Here is a 12,412-nt window from a genome sequence, read left to right as displayed (position 1 = left end):
ATATATATATATATATATATATATATATATATATATATATATGTGTGTGTGTGTGTGTGTGTGTGTGCAGACATCACTGATATATATATATATATATATATATATATATATATATATATATATATATGTATATAGATATCTTATTAATTTGTAACAGTAATACATATGTAGACTGGAATGTTTTGTTTCACAAACTACAGTACATTGCAATGTACTGTACATATGTACATAAAGTGACTGTCCCATTTGTGTTCATTACAGTGGGATGCATATGGTATAAGGTGTGGTCTCAAGACCATGAAACATGTATAAACCTCAGATGGCTTAGTGGTAAGTCCCATGACTATAGTGTGCATGGTCCAGAGTTCAACACCTGTGATACTTTACAAATGTTTTTTACTCCAGAATAAGGCTCATTTAAGCAGTTATAAGCATGTTTAAAAGTGTTTGTGTGACATTATAGCAGAGGTTAAACACAGTTAAACAAACTTTGTAACATATAACCTGTGCACGCAAACACGGCCTCATCCGCTAACTACTCAGGATATATACATGTCAGTGAAGTAACATCTCACTATGTGCTGACATAACATTACATTCTCTGTTGACTTTACTCTCCAGCACACATGGGTATATATGGGTGTTTCAAATGTTTATTATACAGATGATTACTACCTATATATGCAAGCTTTGGTTAAGGTATACATTTGAACATGATAAATGTCCTTGCTTTTATCGGGCTTGGAACCTCGAATGCACAGATGCTATGCAGATGCTGTAACCATTACACTGTTGACATTAACATTTCTTCTGCGTATTTCGTATTTAGATGATTTCTATGTGTAAGCTAGGCTAAGCGGAGGCCCCCAAACCCACTGAGCTTCACTTACTCTTGAAATAACAACATATAATAAATGTACTGTGAGACAATACATTACATTCCTAACTACATTAGGCATACCCCTCACTGACACACTTCAAGGGAAACATTGTTGTGTGAATGGGTAACAGAATATACACCCCTGGGATCATGTGTCCCAGAACCATACAGCCAGGGGGTGGGGGAGCCTGTCCAGTTTGATAGCTGCGAGACCTGTTGGGGAAATTAAATGGTGTTGAATTTTCACATTAACATGTCCTCTTTAGATCACTAAGTGCCCCTATCACCCTCCACAACCCCAGTCTTCAACAGCTTCCAGCGACTCTGCCTGGAATTGCTTCATTGGCTATGCTTGACAGAGACTCAGTTACTTCATCAATGGTGCGAAGAAAGCCAACACACTGTAGCTATGCTTCTAATTGCTCTTGGGCAGATAGGTAGTAGGCTATCTGTGAACCTCTAACATGCAGGCCATCACAGCCATAATATGTGAATAAACAGACCTTCACATAACAATATACAGTGAGAAATCATTATGTAGTCAGGAAACAGTTAAGTACAGCAAGAACATACAGAACACTGATACTTAGTCACTCCAAAAGCCTATTGTGGAATCTAGAAGACTTGTATAAGTTTAAGGCTTTTTATTGCTTACCCGTAGGTTACCTACAATAGAGATGAAAAACAAGCACAGATGGGGAACATGCATGCAACAATACCATACTGGTCTATGTGTCAGCCTTAGGCTTTGGAATAATGGCCAAGGCTATCGGCGCCCCCCATGGTGCCTTTTTTAAGAGAGTCTTGAAGGTGAATACCAGCTCTGTAAACAGCACAACATCTGATTCAAAGAGGGTTATGCTGCTCAACACCAGAGGTTGAGATCACAACATGCATGCACTCACAGCACTCCTCAGGATGGACAACATCAACATCTGTGCAGTAACTGAGATCTGTCTTAAGGCTCCTGAGAGCACACCAACACTACCAGACTACAACCCATACCACACATTTCAGCTACAGAACATGGACTGACACAGACATGGAGGGGGTGTATCCAAATTCATCAGGGATACCTACACCTCCAGGTTAGTGGGGCAGCATGATACCTCTGAGATCATCCATGTGCAGCTAACATCAGCCACAACTGCAATGTAAACTGTGGCTTGCTATGGATCACCCTCCATGACCCAGGACCAGCACTTCACCTACGTGGAGACATTGGAGAACATGGCAGTCCTAATGCACACCTTGGCATTGGTCAATGTCAACTACCATACCATTAACTGGGAAACTTAATCCAGTACTCACTTCCAGGCCCAGCACTTCCTGGAATTTATCACCTCATATGCCCTGTATCAGGTGGTAATCTCCCTAATGAGGGGTAGAAACATACTAGAAGTGGTCATCACCAACATGGGCAACAGGTGTACCACAGCGGAGGTTAACCAGTCACTGGCTAGATCTGACCATGAACTATTCACTGTTTCCACACTCAAGCATCTCCACCACCCATGAATACCACAGTGTATACCTTTCCTACAGCTAAATTTACACTACTAGTGACAGGTGTGGGGGGTTTCACAGCCCCCACGCTAAGGGGAAACACTGCTCAAGATACTGACAGATTTACAAATACAGTCTATAAGCACCTACATGGATTTATGGATCGTGCCATCACTGGTAAACCAAGATTAACTCTTTCTAGACAAGGTCACCAGTCTGGTGGACCTCTGCAATAAAAAAGGCTATACTACAGAAGTAGGGCAGTGTTCCAAACAAACAGCAAATCCCACAAAGGGCAGACATCTGTGACCACTATTAGTATGATACGTAGGTCCCTCATGACATCATCCAAGGCTAACATCAGCAGGAGAATATGCAAGGCTTGGGAAGATAACCACAAAGCCTTCTTTGGCTATGTCAAGGATCTAAGTGGTGACACACAGATTTGCACTGTGCCGGTGAAATATAGCACAAAATATGCTGACCCTACTGATATCGCCAACATCCTTGCAGATACATTCAGTGCATACTTCACCCCCTAAAGAGCCCACAACATTACCCAAAAGGTACAGTATCCCACACATCAGAGACACACAGGTGGAAATGGCCCTCTCTGACAGCAGAACACAGCGTCAGTGGAGGCAGATGTTGTCCCAGACTGCATCTTGCAAACTGTACAAGACAACCTGACACCCCACCAAATTAAGCTTTCCAACCTCAGTCTCTCCACAGGTTACATGCCCATACAATGGCACATGGCAACGGTTATTCCACTCCATCAAGGTGGAATCACAACTGACCATGGTAACTATCACCCCCATAAGCTGAACTAGCCTGGTCTGCAGTGGTATGGATCGCATCCTCATGGCACTCATTAACAAAGACATTGGTAACCACCGAACACATGACCCAACCCAGGTCAGCTTGGTTGAGTGCAGTTCATGCCTACTGAACCTGTTTGACATCTTACATACAGTCACCATGACGTTAGATGATGGGGGAGGTGGTTCACACATACTACCTGGACCTCACCAAGCTTTTAACACCATACCCCACTCAGGTATTATTGATAAACACACTAGCCTGTACATACACCCATACATCAAAGGTTGGGTTGCCAACAGGCTTACACACAGAACCCACATGGTATGACTAGCGGTCTCCAGGTCCAACTCTTGACCAGTCATGACTGGTGTCTCACATGACTCAGTCCTGGGAGCCCTACTGTTTGGCATATACTTCTCAGAGGTACAGGCAAACACAGGTGGACTATAGCAGACCATGTTTGACAATGACTGCGAACTGGGAGCCATGATTAATAGTCCAGCTGACACAGACATCCTTCAAGGGGCCTCACAGAGAAAGTCACAGGGTGTCAATGTCACAGCCTTCAGCCAAGTGCCACTAACTGCATGGTCATTCCATTGTGGAATATTAAGCACCCACATATTAACACATAAGTGGCAGCCACTTTAATACAGATGAGGTAATGGGGTATCTGGGGACTAAGGTAGATAGTGATCACCCCATTGACAATCATATCTCCACAGTAGTTAGGACATCCTTCTATGTAGTCCATCTGATTACTAAAGGAATCCAGTCTAGACATACTGAGGTTATAGTGCCCTTTTACTCATCACTCATCAGTCCTATCATAGGGTATAGTAACCCATTTGGGATGTACCTCAAAAGACACTTCCAACAGCTGGCAGGTCTACGAATGTACCTCGCCAAGGGGAATACTGGCCTCCAACATATGGCCTATGCAGCTAGACTGAATAAACTCCTGCTTTACTCAGTGGCATCTCATTTACCCAGAGATGGTCAACACAGCCATGTCAAACTCAGGCTTAATGGATATACTCCACCTATGGGAATCCATGTCACAGTGAGCCACACACTGTAGTGAGCTGAACCTTGCCACAACAATAACTGGAAGATGCTGGAGGGATGGATTCCTGTCACAGACACACCCCCATACTTTGGAACAACATCCCTAACTACATTATACAGAGCCCCCTCACTAACACTCTGCAAGAGAAACCTTGAAGAGTGGATGGGGAACAGTTGATGCACCCCAGGGATCCTGCCATTGGCTCTGCTCCACAGAGGGATGGTTAATGAATCAATGGGGTGGCAAAAGCTGACACATTTTGGCTGGGCTTATGAATAGCCTCTGGTACTTGGCCAAGTACCCATCTATGAATCTATGCATACAGTATCAGCACATGCTAATAGCTTAATTTACTGTTCAGGTGTTGAATTACCTTGTGCCAATGGCAGTTGAGTGTGCAATAGTTGGAGGCTGCCTATGTTGGATGCACTCAGTAGACTGCCTATACATGACAATTTACAGGTAGTCTTGTGTGTGTGCCATCCATTTTTACTGTGTGTGCAGGTGGAGAAAGGTGTCAGTCCCTAGGTGCCTACACTGTCAGTGTGTGTGCTATACGTTCCCTCTTTGCCAAGGCATGGGCATACTGGGCATGCCTCCGTCTGCCTACTGGGGCTGTCTCAGGGTGTTTGTGGTATGAGTACCGCTGTGCCTGTGGGTCCCTTGGCAATGGTGGTGGGCTGTGAGGGCCTTCACCATTATGTCCCATGCTGCAGCTGTTTCCACAGGACCATATCGTGTATCATGGCACATAGTATGAAAATATGGGCACACGTGCCTGTAGAGTACTGCAAGGTTTCACCAGATATGTCCAAGCAATGGAACCATGATTTCAGCATCACAAACACATGCTCTATGATGATTCTGGTTTGTGCATGTGCCGCATTATGGCATTCCTGCATGGGTGTGTGTGCATTTCTGATGGGAGTCATCATCCACGGTTCCAGTGCATAGCCAGCATCCCCCACCAGGTGGCCATTTGGGATGTCCCCCCTGGCAAATAACTGATACAGCTGTGAGGCATGCCAGATGTGGGAGTCGTAATAGTGTCCAGGACTGCCAGCACACACATCCATGATAATGCCCTGGGCATTGCACATGACCTGGCAATTGATGGAGGGGTATCCCTTGTGGTTTATGTAATGCCTACCCTGCTCACCGGGTGGTGACTTGATGTGTATGTGCGTAGAGTCTATTGCACCCAGTACCTCCAGGTATTCTGCCACATGGTGGAAGAGATGCATATTGCTGGCCAACTCCTCCTGCATTCGGGGGAAGTATATGTGCTCATTGGAATGTGGTAACATGGCATCCAGGAACTGGTGTAGTACCCTGGATGCTGATGCCTGTGAGATCCCCGTGATATCACCAGTTGGTCTTTGAAAGGTAACTGTAACTAGTATTCGCAGGCTTACACATACCTTCATATCCACTGGGATGGGTTCCCCCTCTGTTTGTTCTGGCTCTGAGGCATGGCCGGCACAGCTCCATAAGTTGCTGTAGGATGTCCCTGTCCACCCTGTAATGCTCTACTATCTCCAGATCATGTAGCCCCTGGTAGATTACCCTGGGTCTGAACACTCTCCTCCTCCTCTGGTGCCTGAGGTGGTCGTGTGCATCATCCTCCACACCACTTTCAGTCTCCAACACATTCTGGTGGATCAAAGCTATGGCAGCCCCTAACATGTACATACTAAAAGTTCCCTGTCTGTATACACCACTGGTGCAGAGTGTATGGGAAAACACAAATATGTGTGAAGTGCTTTCACACTTTATACTATTGTGCTATGGATGCTGCTGATGTCAGTGGGTGTGTATGAGCTATTCCAGCTGCAGCGTGTCTTAATTATGGGTTTTGCCATGAGTACTGCAAGTGTGGGGCCTTTACTGTGGAGATCTGCTTGCCTGCCTTGATTAATCTGTTGCCCTTTAATTCACTTTTAAACCTGGATCCCCACCCATTATCAGGCATGCATCCACCTGCCGTCTTTCATGTTTTGTACTGTCCCTACCCAGTCATAGCAAAATGTGCTTGCAGATGATATACTGCAAATTGGCTTTGTTCTGCTTTGACACTTTACTGTTTTCTTTGCAGTACAGCCCCTCCCCTTTCCTGTTCTGCAGGTAACTGCTTGCAGCCTTGTTTGCTGTTGCCAATGGCTCACTATAGGCTCCTAGATGTTAATTAGTCATTTGTACTCAAATTTCACTGCTGCAACATTTCCTTATTTCTTTCTTATATCCTTCCTGTTTCAGCTGCAGTGTGCGCTGAACAAACCTGTTTACCGGGTTTACACTCATTTTCATCTCCGTTCACATGCATACTCGGTTACCTTGTGTACTCTGAGCTAAGCATAGCTATGGCCAGTTCAGCACACTCCTGTCCTGTAGCTTTTCCTAGCTAGGGGAAAACCGGTTTAGCAATGCTCGAATGTGCTTACAGCAATGGCGACACACCCCTCTCTTGATGTCATCTTTATCTCAAGGGCACACCTTGGTGTTATAACGCTATGCTGTGAGGTGCATCCTTACACCAGCAGGGAATCTGCGATTCACTATTACTCCTCTCATTTGCATGGCATTGCCTACTAATTCCTAGCTACTGTGCATAACACTGTCACTGCCCCTTAGCAACCCTTGTGCCATAGTATGGTGTAGCATGCCTGCCATTAACTATTATGGGGAAATTGTGATATGTGTTTCATTGCAGTTTTATTCTATATTTTTATATTTTCCTTGCAATTCCCTTTGTACACCACTGCCCTGCGCCTTCCATGTCGCGATAGTGCGACTATATATATTAAATGGTAATTTTATATTTTGTACATGTTTTTTATGCCAATGGCTATATATTTAGCCATTGGCATATATTAACAATATAATACATGTGTTTGGTCGGCTGTCATGGCTCCAATTTTATGTTTGCAAAAATGTAAACCATTTTCTACTGTTTACATTTCTGCATGCTTACACTATGCCTACACTACTTCCTGGATCACTACATACCTTCATTTGCATGCTACACTGCTGCACATGGGGTAATTAGCATACAGGGCCTAGGAGTTGTGCGGGTGTAGCATATGCAGGTAGTGCACGTGGAAACAGTTCGTACCTGAATCGCTCGGCGGCCATATTTGGTGTTAGAATGCTGATGCTACGCCTGCACCTGGTGCAAGCTTCATGAATCCTGAAGATTATCTTTCTAGGGCCTTTAGTTTTAAAAGGGAACTGATGGAAATGTGTTCATTTAAGCCTGGCCAGCTGGATGTATTAAGATGCATCTGCCAGTAAAGTTCCCTCTTCTCTAACAAAAGTGACAAAGTGCTACCTCAGAGTTCTGTTTTTATATTGTCAATGACAATAAAATAAAAGGAATGTCTAGTATTTTCCATTATATGCTTGCTGAGTGCATTGGTGTCTTTTTTTGATTTTATATCGTATAAATGTTCATAGATCCTAATTTTTAATTTATGATCTGTTTTTCCTATATAAAAACAGCTGCAACAATTACATAGAGCACAATAAATAATCTTTTCGGAACCACAATTATATTTTTGATGGAGCCTTACTTCCACATTATTTATCTGGAAGGTGTTACCTTCCTTAATGTGTTTACAATAGTTACGCATTGCACACCTTTTCATGTAACCATCATTATTTCCCTTTGGTTTCATCCCAAAAATATTCTTTAGGTTTCTGCCCTTCTTGAACACCATGGTGGGTTGGGTACCAATAAATGGTCTAATGGCTTTTTCGTGATTTAGTATGGACCAATTCTTTGCACATTTTAAATAGGAAAGCCTATATAAAATCTTCTATTAATGAATTACACATAGCATGCAATAGAATCAGGAATCAGTTACATGACTTTATTGAGGAATCCATCACCACTGACGTTTTAAACTATTTAACTGTGTCATATCCCAGGATGTCAGTTACGTTCGGGTTACCTAAACAACATAAAAACCTCGAACAACCACTCATGAGACCCATTGTAGATGGCAAAGGCTCTATTACCCACCCGATTGCAAGCTTCCTGGACATTAGACGTAATGAACTAGTATATATACTGAAATCCACATTTGTAAAGACTCATGGAGTTTTTTACATCTCATAAACAACACTCCATTGAAAACCTTATATGTTCTTTTGACTATTGACATTAAGGATTTGTATTCTATTATTCCCCACAATACAGGGTTGGAGTAGTTTTCAGAATTTTTATACAAAAAAGGAGTGGAACACAACAATGTTCAGGTTTATACACAATTGCTTGAACTGGTACTGAAAAAATATTTTATTTATTTCAATCATGAAGTATATTTACAGCAGAGGGGGTAGCAATGGGTTTTTCATGTGGGGGCTTATATGAAAGTATTGTAGTCACACAATGGGAGAATAAGTTTCTTTTCACCTGTCCCTTGTTTAAGTATGTAAAATGCTACACTCATTTCCTGGATGACATTTTTATTCTGTGGGATGGACCCCCAGAATACATCAAGGATTTAATTGTATATATGGATTCCACCACAACATTTTTGAAATTCACCTACAATTACAGTATGGACCAGTTACCCTTTCTGGATGTCCTTTTAATTAAGGATTATGTCAATAACAAGTCTGTCTCTAAAGTGTACAGAAAGGAAACCTACTCCAACTCTTTACTCCATTATTTGAGCAAACATTTCACAGAAACAGAAAAACGCCATTGTAAAAGGGCAATTTGTTAGGGCAGCCCAAATGGTTTCAGATATGGAGGATTTCCTTAGTGAATGTGACAACCTGAAATGTATGTTTTTAAGAAGAGGTTATCCATATAAGTTCATTATGGACATTATGGTGGAAGTAGTAAACAAAAGGGAGAGAGGCTATTTTAGTCCCTTATTATCTGATCTTGACACTGCGGTAGCATTGTCGCCTCACAGTAAGACACTGTCTGGTTTGATTCTCAGCTAGAGCGTCTTCTGCATGGAGACATGCGTGAATGGGCGTACCTTCATTGAAGGTTGTGCATCAGGCCTGGCAAGCCGGTATGTAAAAATCAACTGCCAATCATTAGCGGACCGGAGTTCCGCTGTGGCGACCCCTAACCGGGAAAAGCCGAAAGACACAAACATTATCTGATCTTGACACTAATATAATTAGCTATAACAACTCCACTCAAGTAATAAATGTGGATAACCAAAGAGAGAAAAGGGACTATAAGACCTCTTTCATTACTATTCACACTAATGACAGTTATACCTTAAGAAGAATCCTAGAAAATAATTGAGTCCTCACTGCCATGTTCCTGGTGTGTAAGCTGTGTCACAGTATATATTTCCTACTGGATAATGATCTGACATGTGGAAATTAACTGTAGACTACTGTCTGTATAGCACGTCAGTGAGGGCTGCCAACATGTAGTAATGGCATACATATTGGTGTCAGACGTCTATCTGTCGACACATTCATCCTACTGCATAGCTAGTTGGCAAGCTGATGTTTGTCAGTCCCTGTACAGATGTGCAGATGTCAGGTATCCAGCTTAAATATGTACAGGCAACCCATGCTTGACTGACACTGACATGCCTGCCCAGCTGTGTTATAACTGGCACAGACAGGACACAACACCCTGTATGCATCACATGCCATGGGTACCTCCACGACACTACCACAGTCAACAGAACATGCTTGGGTACAGGTCTCCAACACAGACACTAACCATGTTTTGTAATACATGTTGCATACATGTCAACTGCATCACCTCACTGGCCCTTTGCAGGAGGTACCCAGAGGATTGGCTGATGCATGTCACTCTCACCTGGTGGGTCACCACAGTGGTATCTGTAGATAGATTTCCTGCTGGCACATGGCAGGTGGCATGATACCACTGTACACACATCCCCTACACTTCCCATCTCTCCATGAACAATAGCCAGGTACACACCTATGTCCACCTGCAACGATGCACCCCAGTACTGACAAATTTGCACACGTGCATTACTGAGGATATTAGTGTCTATGTGTTAGTACACCTGTAATTGGGAATACCATGAGGCCGTTCACACCCACGGCAACACCCATTGCCATAGTTAGATGTGGCTGCTGCTGTACCGGACATTACATGTACCCTACACAAAATACCAAGCTGAATCAGTAGGATAAGCCACTCCACAGTCAAATGATGTACCAAATTGAGCATTACAGGTGTACTAACACACAGACACTGATAACCTCAGTAATGCACATGTACACATTTGTCAGTACTGGGGTGCATAGAACATCAAAAGTTTAATTTTTGAATCAGTAAAGGTCGACCTTTAATGATCGAACCATTAAAATTTTGAATGTTCATAAAAAATAAATTAAAAAAAAAAGAAAATCTAAAGGATGTAGGCAGGGGGGGCAAGCCCCCCTACACCCCCCGCTACTTAAATATTCCAACTCTGAGACCGTACCTCATTGAAGTAAACAGAAATCTCCCATTATGGAGATTTCCGTTTACCCATTCGACTTTCTGCACTTTCGCTATTCTCGTGTCGACAATGTCCGATTCGACATTGTCGGCTTTCGAGAATATAATAGCTAACCAGTGTCAGCATTGCTTCAATATAATAACTAAGCAGATTTGCACACTGGTAAGCGAAGCCTATACTGTGTAAGCGCCAGTACGTTTAACCGTACATTGGCACCACTTAGCTTTGCTCAAACCAGCACAAATGCGCTTAAAGCTCCTCAAAACTGCCTTAACAACTCTGTACCCAACAGCCCTTGTTCTGCTCAGCAACAAAATAAACAGCCCTTGCAGGTCTTGAACCCAGGACCTTTTATACTACAGTCTCAACAGTTAACCACCACACCATAACAGCTGTGAAGACAGTTGTATTTCCAATACATCTGTCAGTAGGCATATTGAATAGTATTGAACAATCACTGTGACTTCTACAATTGTATAGTACATGTTAGTGATAATATCTTTGCATCACATATGTTGTTATATCTAAATATACACATATCAAATACATACGGTGTGATATATCTGGGACGGTATGCACAACAGTAATGTTTACACATAAGGATATGGATAAATACATATACATATGTAGATATATGTCTACATGTGCATACACATATATATTCATATATATGTATGTATACACATCTGTATAGTGCATCATTTATATGGCCATTTATAGATCTGTCTGTATATATATATATATATATATATATATATATATATATATATGTACAACATATACGTACAGATATATCTATTTATGTCAATATATATGTAGATATCTATAACTATATGTGCATATATATCTATATAGAGATATCTATTTATGTCGATATATATGCAGATATCTATAACTATATGTGCATCTATATTTATATATCTGTATATGTGTAGACATATATAGAATTGTATATGTGTATATATATATATATATATATATATATATATATATGTGTGTGTGTGTGTGTGTGTGTATATATATATGTACATATATATATATATATATATATATATATATATATATATATATATATATATATATATATCCATATATGTATGTAAATATGTATATGTCTATATATCTATATAGATATATGGATATATATATATATATATATATATATATATATATATATATATATATGTTTACCATATGTCCAGAACATGGAGTGGAGTCCTACCTCAGTACCAGTAGTCTCAACATCTTAGTGCAAGGGGATGTCATGTATGTATTGCAGGTATATATGTAGACTGTTGCTATTGTAACAGGGGTTGTCTTAACAGGCACTTGTGTGTGGGAGGTCACATCTGTTATTGACATGTATGCCATCGGTTATTGAGATACATCCTAAGGACATCATAGTACAGTAACACTGATAGCACAGTTATGATCCTGTGGACTACAGCAGAGATATGACCAATATATGTTGACAGTCTGGCATTCTCTGCTCAGTCCAGAGGTATACACAGATCCCCTTGGTGCAAGACATATGGACCAAGCCTGACAATGTGGATGTTAACAGCCATGTACATGCGTATATTATGTAAATACTGGACTACATATGCCCACACAGTTTATGCATTGACACACTCCTCTCTGTCCTGACACATAATAACTGGTAGTTCAGAGGTC

This window comes from Protopterus annectens, chromosome 11.part0 (assembly GCF_019279795.1).
Source record: "Protopterus annectens isolate FY-2018-M chromosome 11.part0, PAN1.0, whole genome shotgun sequence".
NCBI lineage: Eukaryota > Metazoa > Chordata > Ceratodontiformes > Protopteridae > Protopterus > Protopterus annectens.
The sequence above is the reverse complement of the archived record's forward strand: the minus strand, read 5'-3'. Positions refer to the sequence as shown.